This window comes from Salmo salar, chromosome ssa11, assembly GCF_905237065.1.
Source record: "Salmo salar chromosome ssa11, Ssal_v3.1, whole genome shotgun sequence".
NCBI classification, from domain to species: domain Eukaryota; kingdom Metazoa; phylum Chordata; class Actinopteri; order Salmoniformes; family Salmonidae; genus Salmo; species Salmo salar.
In genome coordinates, this window is record NC_059452.1 from 17,670,001 (window position 1) to 17,682,719 (window position 12,719).

The 12,719-nt window shown below is 47.5% G+C and overlaps 1 protein-coding gene across 28 annotated transcripts in view; it reads left to right on the forward strand.

The window, feature by feature from the left end:
* Positions 1-12,719, forward strand: part of LOC106562123 (CUGBP Elav-like family member 4) — a 175,254-nt gene that overhangs the window by 108,622 nt on the left and 53,913 nt on the right. The gene's annotated exons all lie outside the window — the stretch shown is intronic.

The following is a 12,719-nucleotide window of genomic DNA, read 5'->3' on the forward strand; positions in this document are numbered from 1 at the left end:
GTGTTTGATGAGTGGTTTAGTGTTACTTGTCTAATATTTTATCTATGGCTAGTGTATATGGAGGCATGGTGGGACTGGGACCCATGCTGGTTCCCTCTCCCCTGTCTGTCAGTGCCTCCAGGCAGCCATCTACCCTGCCTCGCCTGCCCCCTGTGGCCTCCTCCTGCTCTCTGCTCCGTGGTAACTCACAGGTGACTCTTCTCATCAGTGTCAGGGTGCATCAGCCGGAGCCTTGGTGGAAAGTCACCAGGTATGATGGGAGAGAGGAGAAGAGGACACAGACAGTCATAAATCTGACAGCTGCATCATTACTCCCTCTTATTATTCTCCCTCTTCTCTTTATCCTCTTATCCACTCTGTCTTCTTTTTCACCTGGCTCCCTCTGTGATAGATGAATACATGATATTGGTTCCCTTATTAACTGGTTCAGTAGTAGGTCTAGCTGTGTGTTAGACTGTGAGGTGATTTCAGTCATAGGTCTAGCTGTGTGTTAGACTGTGAGGTGATTTCAATAGTAGGTCTAGCTGTGTGTTAGACTGTGAGGTGATTTCAATAGTAGGTCTAGCTGTGTGTTAGACTGTGAGCTGATTTCAGTCATAGGTCTAGCTGTGTGTTAGACTGTGAGGTGATTTCAATAGTAGGTCTAGCTGTGTGTTAGACTGTGAGGTGATTTCAATAGTAGGTCTAGCTGTGTGTTAGACTGTGAGGTGATTTCAATAGTAGGTCTAGCTGTGTGTTAGACTGTGAGCTGATTTCAGTAGTAGGTCTAGCTGTGTGTTAGACTGTGAGCTGATTTCAGTAGTAGGTCTAGCTGTGTGTTGGACTGTGAGCTAATTTCAATAGTAGGTCTAGCTGTGCGTTAGACTGTGAGCTGATTTCAGTAATAGGTCTAGCTGTGCGTTAGACTGTGAGGTGATTTCAATAGTAGGTCTATTAGAGTGTGAGCTGAGTTCAGTAGTAGGTCTATTAGAGTGTGAGCTGAGTTCAGTAGTAGGTCAATTAGAGTGTGAGCTGAGTTCAGTAGTAGGTCTATTAGAGTGTGAGCTGAGTTCAGTAGTAGGTCTATTAGAGTGTGAGCTGAGTTCAGTAGTAGACCTATTAGAGTGTGAGCTGAGTTCAGTAGTAGGTCTATTAGAGTGTGAGCTGAGTTCAGTAGTAGGCCTATTAGAGTGTGAGCTGAGTTCAGTAATAGACCTATATTCTCCTTTGCCAAGATAATCAATCCACCTGACAGGAGTGGCATATCAAGAAACTGATTAAACAGCATGGTCATTACACAGGTGCACCTTGTGCTGGTGACAATAAAGGCCACTCTAAAATGTGCAGTTTTGTCACACAACACAATGCTACAGTTGTCTCAAGTTGAAGGAGCGTGCAATTGGCATACGGACTGCAGGAATGTAAGCCGCCTCCAACGTTGTTTTAGAGAATTTGGCAGTACGTTCAACTGGCCTCACAACCGCAGACCACGTGTAACCACGCGATCCCAGGACCTCCACTTCCGACTTCTTCACCTGCGGGATTGTCTGAGACCAGCCACTCAGACAGCTGACAAAACTGAAGAGTATTTCTGTCTGTAATAATGCCTCCCAAGTGGGTGGGCCTATACCGTCCCATGTGGGCCTCTGCCTTCCTACATACAGTATTCAGACCCTTTACTCATTACTTTGTTGAAGCACCTTTGGCAATGGTTACAGCCTCAAGTCTTCTTGGGTATGAAGCTACAAGCTTGGTACACTGGTATTTGGGGAGTTTCTCCCATTCTTCTCTGCAGATCCTCTCAAGCTCTGTCAGGTTGGATGGGGAGCGTCGCTGCACAGCTATTTTTAGGTTTCTTCGGAGATGTTCGATCGGGTTCAAGTCCGGGATCTGGCTGGGCCACTCAAGGACATTCAGAGACTTGTTCCGAAGCCACTCCTGCGTAGTCTTGGTTGTGTGCTTAGGGTTGTTGTCCTGTTGGAAGGTGAACCTCCGCCCCAGTCTGAGCATTCTGGAGCTGGTTTTTATCAAGGATCTCTCTGTACTTTGCTCCGTTCACTTTTCCCTCGATTTTGACGAGTCTCCCAGTCCCCACAGCATGATGCTGCCACCACCATGCATATCTGTAAGGATGGTGCCAGGTTTCCGCTTGGCATTCAGGCCAAAGAGTTTAATCTTGGTTTCATCAGACCAGAGAATATTGTTTCTAAAAACCTGTTTTCGCTTTGTCATTATGAGGTATTACAGTAGGTGTAGATTGATGAGGAAAAACATTTATTTAATACATTTTTGAATAAGGCTGTAACGTAACAAAATGTGCATAAAGTCAAGGGGTCTGAATAGTTTCCGGATGCACTGTGTATATATACTGAGTGTACAAAACATTAGGAACACCTGACATAAACTGACCAGGTGAATGCAAGTGAAAGCTATGATCCCTTATTGATGTCACCTGTTAAATCCACTTCAATCAGTGTTGATGAAGGGGAGTAGACAGGGTAAAGAAGGATTTTTAAGCCTTGAGATAATTGAGACATGGATTGTGTGTGTGTGTCATTCAGAGGGTGAATGGGCACAACAAAAGATTTAAGTTCCTTTGAACAGGGTATGGTAGTAGGTACCAGGTGCACTGGTTTGAGTGTGTCAAGAACTGCAACACTGCTGGGTTTTTCACGCTCAACAGTTTCCCGTGTGTTTCAAGAATGGTCCAACAACTAAAGGACATCCAGCCAACTTGACACAACTGTGGGAAGCGTTGGAGTCAACATGGGCATCCCTGACCAATTGAGGCTGTTCTGAGGGAAAAGGGGGGTTAGGGTTAGGGTTACAAGTCAATATTAGGAAGGTGTTTAGTATACTCAGTGTATATACAGTATATATTTTGTTTTATTTTAAAATGTTTTTTATATACATTTTGGGATGGACAAAACACTGTTTTTCGATGCAGAAAAATCCCTGTAGCTACTGTTTATGCACTAGTAGTAGACTGCTGACTGGCTCTGTCTGTTCTCAGAGAACTAGAGCTCCCCCACTGCTGAGCTGCTCCGTCTGTCTGGGCCAGCGGGGGCTCTATAGGAAGCAGAGTACACACAGGTGGAACTGACTGTGTCTAGTCTACTCTAGGGCCTGTCCCCGATACCTGGAGCAGTGGGCTGCCTGCAGAGCCTGCTCCCCGTCTTCCTGGTCCTCCTCTCCCTCTTTCATCTCCCCCTTCCCTTCATATCCCTGGCAGAGAGAGGAACGCTGCTGTACCGAGCGAGCCTCATAAAGCCTCCTGTCACTTTGACTAATTTGTTAGTCTTGTCTCACTGTGTCGAATCTTCACCCCACTCCTCCCTCCGCCCCTCCCTGCATCACCCCCAGCTCCCTCCTCCCCTCCCTGCATCACCCCCAGCTCCCTCCTCCCCTCCCTGCCTCACACCCAGCTCTCTCCGCCCTCCACCCCTGGATAAAAAAAGGGCCATAAATGTAATGTAGTGCTGTGGCCGCTCTATCTGCAGCCAGGGAGAACGGGGGCTTTATGAAGCAGAAGATAAACTGACGGCCAGATTCCTCATCCCAAGCCCTCACTGTCTGACTCTGTCCCACCTCACAACCGAGACCTGCTGGGCCCAGGGTAAAAATAGAGAAAGGAGAGGAGAGCTATTATAAATGCTACTTTCTTTCTCGCTCCGTTCAGAAATTCTGTTCAGCCGGGCCCTCAGAGGACCAGGAAGTGATAGCGGTGTGGAGTGAGTGCCAGTTTCACACTGCAAAAAACGAACGCCAACTACTCTCCCCATCCAGGGGGAATCAATTGCTAGGTAATCAGGGAGCATGGGAGGACTAAATTTAAAGAGACACAAAAACAAAAACACAAACATGTCCTCCTCCCCTACACTACAGGATCACACCAGGGAATACACTCTGGCTACAACCAAAGTTATTTGCTTGAAATAGGAGCTCTGGCTGATAGCTAAAAATAGGTCCCACCTCTCCACTCCCTGTCAAGCTGTCAGTGTCCCTCTTCCTCATGTGAAGGCAGACAGAGTTCTCCTTCATGTGCTGTTCCAGCAGACAGCCAGTGTGTGATTACTAACCCTCAAACCCACATGTCGACAGGCCCAACCTCTCCTGACTCCCCAGCCTCACACAGGGAGAGGGAGCTGGCTGGCTGGCTGGCTGCGGACACACAGGCTAATTTGAGAGAGGAGAGCTACTCCGCACTCGGCTCGTTCCCCTGTGTGTGTTCCCTCTTTTCTCTTCCCAGCGGAACACTCCGACATGTGAGGAGCAGTGGGTAATGGGAGTGATGGGTGGGGTTTGGTGGAAGGAAGCCTCAGAATAGATGGGCTGTTTGCAGTGTGTTAGCCTGTTAGCCTTTGCTGTCCACTACAATACCACTGGCTATTTCTCTCTGGCGCGCCCAGTAGTCATCTTTATTTGAGCTTAATAGGCTGTAAATGGCTTCAACAGCTTCAGTGAATGTTCTGATGGAGGAGCCAGAATATGACAGTGTTGAACAGAAGAATGCAGTGGTAGTCCAAATCAAACTACACTTGTATAAGGAAGAGGTATTGGGTCAAAAACCAGGGGCCTGGCCTAAGGGATGAGATGTACTTTTAGAGGTTTTAACTAAATACTTTATGCAAAAACTACTCAGGCTCTGTGAGATAAGTCATAGCTGTCATATTAAACTCAAAACTAATATTAATAAGATTCAGATTTTAAAGAGTATTCACTTTGATTAAAAGTATGCTTATTTTGCCTATAGAGAAAGAGTAAGGAAAGTGTTGTATCATGGCCTGGCTTGTGGGCAATGGTATTTACAGGGAAGTAAATGTGGTCAAAGGCCAATGGTGTCCTCACTCTTTCTCTCTCTCTCTCCACTGCGCCATTTTCAAACACATGCACGCACACACACAGCTCCCTGGTAAATGTAAACAGGTTGTTTCTTCCACATTGTTGGTTTTCCTCCCTCCGTGACTGGAGCAAAATGTTCTTTATTATAACGGAATGAGAAATATGGATCAGCCCCTGGAGAGAAAGACCGAGAGAGAGATAAAGAGAGAGCGAGGTAGAGGAAGAGGTGGGAAAGCGAAAGATGGAGGGAGAGAGACAGAGAGAGGAAAAAAGAACGACAGAGAGGGAAAACAAAGAAAATGGAGGTGGCATGTGTGAGCCCAGCCAGGGCTGTGAGCTGAGTTCCCAGGCAAGACAGCGTGAGCTGCCTATTTGTCAGCATTGATCAACCCATTAAGAGGCTGTGGTGGGAAGCATATTGGTTTTGGAGGTCAAAGGGCCAGAGAGATAAAGGAAGGGGGGTGTGCTGAACTATTTTCAGCTCCGGCTGCTGCACATCTGCAGGATGAAAAAAAGACTGGTATTCCATCTTCACACTACAGCATATAGGAAGTTCATTTTGCGTTCAGGCAGTACCTGTGGGTGAGGTGAAATATTGCATTTGTCCCAGTAGTACCTATGGATACGTAGCATATGTTTTATCTTGCTTATACAGCCCTTCTATTTCTCTGGGAGTATCGTAGAAGACATAGCTGCCAGTCAAGCAGATAGATAGCATGTCATGTGTCTTCCTTGGTGTCTGTGTGTGTCTGGGTGTGTGTGTCCAAGCCCAAGGGGAGAGCAGGCTGCTGCTGCTGCTGCTTCGTCTTCCGTCTCCCAGAATTCATATAATTAACTCTGCCTTGATCTGCCCGCTAATCCTGCTACTCAGTAATAAGGGATTAAAATGTCACCTAAGCCACCTACTGTTATTGAGCCCAGAGACGTGTGTGTGTGTGTGTGTGTGTGTGTGTGTGTGTGTGTGTGTGTGTGTGTGTGTGTGTGTGTGTGTGTGTGTGTGTGTGTGTGTGTGTGTGTGTGTGTGTGTGTGTGCATGAGAGAGGGAGAAGACAGAGACAGAGACAAACAGGATTGTAGGAGTGAACAGCATGGTTGGGCAAGTATGTGTGTGTGTGTGTGTGTGTGTGAGAGAGAGAGAGAGAGAGAGAGAGAGAGAGAGAGAGAGAGAGAGAGTATACTGTAGGAGTCTGTATGTTCAACTGTATGTGACATACTGGAGAATAAGACAAATGAGTGTTTTCCTTGTGAAATTGTGAACAGCTATTGAATATGTTGCTACTGTTTTGTCTAAGATGTGGTTGGGGTTGTTTGGTCTGAAGTTAGGGTGTGGCCTCGTTCTGGAAAGTTTCATAAAAGTGGGACATGTTATGAAAAAAAAAAAATATCTATAACCTCTCCGGCAAACTTAGAGAAAGAGTCATGGAGGAGAAAGACAGAAAGGAATGCCAATTCACTGGATAACAGCCCAGTCCAGAGCAGACCAACAGGCTGCCTGCTGCCCTCTTCTGCCTGGTTGCCTAGCAACCCCTAGTGTACTCCTCTGTGAGGCCGGCCCACTAATGACTGCTGTTGCCGCAGCAGCTCAGAGGCTACTAATGGTTCCCGTCTACGGAGCTGTGGAGCCTCATGACCAATCGCTGCAGTCTAGGGCCAGGAGACTGACTGATCACTGGGCAGGGACCCCAGGACCTCAACCCACCTTAACTATCCATAACACCACCACTCCATCCTCTGTCTCCCTAACACCACCACTCCATCATCTAACTTCTCTAACACCACCACTCCATCATCTAACTTCTCTAACACCACCACTCCATCCTCTAACTCTCCCTAACACCACCACTCCATCATCTAACTTCTCTAACACCACCACTCCATCATCTAACTTCTCTAACACCACCACTCCATCCTCTATCTCCCTAACACCACCACTCCATCATCTAACTTCTCTAACACCACCACTCCATCATCTAACTTCTCTAACACCACCACTCCATCATCTAACTCCCTAACACCACCACTCCATCATCTATCTCCCTAACACCACCACTCCATCATCTAACTTCTCTAACACCACCACTCCATCCTCTATATCCCCAACACCGCCACTCCATCATCTAACTTCTCTAACACCACCACTCCATCCTCTATCTCCCTAACACCGCCACTCCATCCTCTAACTTCTCTAACACCACCACTCCATCCTCTATATCCCCAACACCGCCACTCCATCATCTAACTCCCTAACACCACCACTTCATCATCTATCTCCCTAACACCACCACTCCATCATCTAACTTCTCTAACACCACCACTCCATCCTCTAACTTCTCTAACACCACCACTCCATCATCTAACTTCTCTAACACCACCACTCCATCCTCTATCTCCCTAACACCACCACTCCATCATCTAACTTCTCTAACACCACCACTCCATCATCTAACTTCTCTAACACCACCACTCCATCATCTAACTCCCTAACACCACCACTCCATCATCTAACTCCCTAACACCACCACTTCATCATCTATCTCCCTAACACCACCAATCCATCATCTAACTTCTCTAACACCACCACTCCATCATCTAACTTCTCTAACACCACCACTCCATCATCTAACTCCCTAACACCACCACTCCATCATCTATCTCCCTAACACCACCACTCCATCATCTAACTTCTCTAACACCACCACTCCATCCTCTATATCCCCAACACCGCCACTCCATCATCTAACTTCTCTAACACCACCACTCCATCCTCTAACTCTCCCTAACACCACAACTCCATCATCTAACTTCTCTAACACCACCACTCCATCATCTAACTTCTCTAACACCACCACTCCATCATCTAACTTCTCTAACACCACCACTCCATCCTCTATCTCCCTAACACCACCACTCCATCATCTAACTTCTCTAACACCACCACTCCATCATCTAACTCCCTAACACCACCACTCCATCATCTAACTTCTCTAACACCACCACTCCATCCTCTATATCCCCAACACCGCCACTCCATCATCTAACTTCTCTAACACCACCACTCCATCCTCTAACTTCTCTAACACCACCACTCCATCATCTAACTTCTCTAACACCACCACTCCATCATCTAACTTCTCTAACACCACCACTCCATCATCTAACTTCTCTAACACCACCACTCCATCATCTAACTTCTTTAACACCACCACTCCATCATCTAACTCCCTAACACCACCACTCCATCATCTAACTCCCTAACACCACCACTTCATCATCTATCTCCCTAACACCACCAATCCATCATCTAACTTCTCTAACACCACCACTCCATCATCTAACTTCTCTAACACCACCACTCCATCATCTAACTCCCTAACACCACCACTCCATCATCTATCTCCCTAACACCACCACTCCATCATCTAACTTCTCTAACACCACCACTCCATCCTCTATATCCCCAACACCGCCACTCCATCATCTAACTTCTCTAACACCACCACTCCATCCTCTATCTCCCTAACACCGCCACTCCATCATCTAACTTCTCTAACACCACCACTCCATCCTCTATCTCCCTAACACCACCACTCCATCATCTAACTTCTCTAACACCACCACTCCATCATCTAACTTCTCTAACACCACCACTCCATCATCTAACTCCCTAACACCACCACTCCATCATCTAACTCCCTAACACCACCACTTCATCATCTATCTCCCTAACACCACCAATCCATCATCTAACTTCTCTAACACCACCACTCCATCATCTAACTTCTCTAACACCCCCACTCCATCATCTAACTCCCTAACACCACCACTCCATCATCTATCTCCCTAACACCGCCACTCCATCATCTAACTTCTCTAACACCACCACTCCATCCTCTAAATCCCTAACACCGCCACTCCATCATCTAACTTCTCTAACACCACCACTCCATCCTCTATATCCCCAACACCGCCACTCCATCATCTAACTCCCTAACACCACCACTTCATCATCTATCTCCCTAACACCACCACTCCATCATCTAACTTCTCTAACACCACCACTCCATCCTCTAACTTCTCAAACACCACCACTCCATCATCTAACTTCTCTAACACCACCACTCCATCCTTTATCTCCCTAACACTACACTCCATCATCTAACTTCTCTAACACCACCACTCCATCATCTAACTTCTCTAACACCACCACTCCATCATCTATCTCCCTAACACCACCACTCCATCATCTATCTCCCTAACACCACCACTCCATCATCTAACCTCTCTAACACCACCACTCCATCATCTATCTCCCTAACACCACCACTCCATCCTCTAACACTTCTAACACCACCACTCCATCATCTATCTCCCTAACACCACCACGCCATCCTCTAACTTCTCTAACACCACCACTCCATCCTCTATCTCCCTAACACCACCACTCTGTCCTCCACCTCTCCCTAACACCACCACTCCATCATCTAACTCCCTAACACCACCACTCCATCATCTATCACCCTAACACCACCACTCCATCATCTAACTTCTCTAACACCACCACTCCATCCTCTATATCCCCAACACCACCACTCCATCATCTAACTTCTCTAACACCACCACTCCATCTTCTATCCTCCTAACACCGCCACTCCATCATCTAACTTCTCTAACACCACCACTCCATCCTCTATATCCCCAACACCACCACTCCATCATCTAACTCCCTAACACCACCACTTCATCATCTATCTCCCTAACACCACCACTCCATCATCTAACTTCTCTAACACCACCACTCCATCCTCTATATCCCCAACACCGCCACTCCATCATCTAACTTCTCTAACACCACCACTCCATCCTCTATCTCCCTAACACCACCACGCCATCCTCTAACTTCTCTAACACCACCACTCCATCCTCTATCTCCCTAACACCACCACTCTGTCCTCCACCTCTCCCTAACACCACCACTCCATCATCTAACTTCTCTAACACCACCACTCCATCCTCTATCTCCCTAACACCGCCACTCCATCATCTAACTCCCTAACATCACCACTCCATCCTCTATCTCCCTAACACCACCACTCCATCATCTAACTTCTCTAACACCACCACTACATCCTCTATATCCCCAACACCGCCACTCCATCATCTAACTTCTTTAACACCACCACTCCATCCTCTATCTCCCTAACACCACCACTCCATCATCTATCTCCCTAACACCACCACTCCATCATCTAACTCCCTAACACCACCACTCCATCATCTATCCCCCTAACACCACCACTCCATCCTCTAACTTCTCTAACACCACCACTCCATCCTCTATCTCCCTAACACCACCACTCTGTCCTCCACCTCTCCCTAACACCACCACTCCATCATCTAACTTCTCTAACACCACCACTCCATCCTCTATCTCCCTAACACCGCCGTTCCATCATCTAACTCCCTAACATCACCACTCCATCCTCTATCTCCCTAACACCGCCACTCCATCATCTAACTTCTTTAACACCACCACTCCATCCTCTATCTCCCTAACACCACCACTCTGTCCTCCACCTCTCCCTAACACCACCACTCCATCATCTAACTTCTCTAACACCACCACTCCATCCTCTATCTCCCTAACACCGCCACTCCATCATCTAACTCCCTAACATCACCACTCCATCCTCTATCTCCCTAACACCACCACTCCATCATCTAACTTCTCTAACACCACCACTACATCCTCTATATCCCCAACACCGCCACTCCATCATCTAACTTCTTTAACACCACTACTCCATCCTCTATCTCCCTAACACCACCACTCCATCATCTATCTCCCTAACACCACCACTCCATCATCTAACTCCCTAACACCACCACTCCATCATCTATCCCCCTAACACCACCACTCCATTATCTAACTTCTCTAACACCACCACTCCATCCTCTATATCCCCAACACCGCCACTCCATCATCTAACTTCTTTAACACCACCACTCCATCCTCTATCTCCCTAACACCACCACTCTGTCCTCCACCTCTCCCTAACACCACCACTCCATCATCTATCTCCCTAACACCACCACTCCATCATCTAACTTCTCTAACACCACCACTCCATCCTCTATATCCCCAACACCGCCACTCCATCATCTAACTTCTTTAACACCACCACTCCATCCTCTATCTCCCTAACACCACCACTCCATCATATCTCTCCCTAACACTACCACTCCATCCTCTATCTCCCTAACACCACCACTCCATCATCTATCTCCCTAACACCACCACTCCATCATCTAACTCCCTAACACCACCACTCCATCCTCTAACTTCTCTAACACCACCACTCCATCATCTATCTCCCTAACACCACCACTCTGTCCTCCACCTCTCCCTAACACCACCACTCCATCATCTAACTTCTCTAACACCACCACTCCATCCTCTATCTCCCTAACACCACCACTCTGTCCTCCACCTCTCCCTAACACCACCACTCCATCATCCACCTCTCCCTAACACCACCACTCTGTCCTCCACCTCTCCCTAACACCACCACTCCATCATCCACCTCTCCCTAACACCACCACTCCATCCTCCACCTCTCCCTAACACCATCATTCCATCCTCCACCTCTCCCTAACACCACCACTCCGTCATCTAACTCTCCCTAACACCACCACTCCATCATCTAACTTCCCTAACACCACCACTCTGTCCTCCACCTCTCCGTAACACCATCATTCCATCATCCACCTCTCCCTAACACCACCACTCCATCATCCACCTCTCCCTAACACCACCACTCCATCCTCCACCTCTCCCTAACACTACCACTCCATCCATCCAAGAGTGTTGGGGTTCTCCACCACCCTCCTCCTTCACTCCAAACAAACCAGCAGAGAAAACGAAAGGCTTCTAGACACAACATCTGGAACTCCCCAAGTCCCCCATCTGACCGCCACAGCCCCCAGTCACTTTATCTTAAACCCTCCAGGCTCTAACCACAATTAGTAATCTGTGCTCCCATTCAGACAATGCCCAGTTCCACCACTCACAGTACAGTATCCCTCAAACAGCACTATACTGAATGGTTTATATGAGATATGCATGGGATCCAGTGACAACCCATCTGTTTCTCTAATGAGTTAGTATTCTCATAGTCATAGTGTTACAGCCAGCTGTGGGATAAGACAACAATAGATCTGTGTTATCTCCAACTCATGGCCTGTAAGTGTTGACATTAGCATGTCTGTGTGAAGGTTTGTGTGGGTGTGGGATGTGTAGCGTTACCCTTTGGTCCAGCGCCACGGTGTATTCTGGTGTATTTTGGTGCATTCTGGTGTATATACATGTGGAACTAGGAGTGTGACGATAGATGCATACATCCCTCCACGTCGTTTAGTCTCTTGGCTATATTTGACTCATGACGTCTGGACTCATGTCAACTGCTGTCAAGTGTACCACGGCCCTAAGCCTTTCAGCCATAGTGAACCTGACTGATGGGAGTGGGCAGCCCTGCACTGTGCTGCTCAGTGACAAACACACTGGTCCTGTCCTCATGCCCTATGTAGGAGAGACAGGCCCAGTGCCCAGGGTCTACTGCAGGCTCCAGGAGACACAGCCAATACACCACTCATGGAAGGCTGCCCTCACTAAGCACAGAGCCTCTCTACACTGACCTTTACCCCCACACTATTCATCCAGGGGAATAGGAAGATATTTGTCTTGTTTTATACAGTCAAAGGCTTTGAAACGTATTTTTTTTTTACGTGTCATACTCCTGAGAGAGATGGAACTGTGTTCAGGGGGCAAAGAGAGCCATGGGAGTTTTTATTCACAGCGGGCATTTTTAAAAGCCCTTCTAATGTTGGGCTTGGCGCTGCTA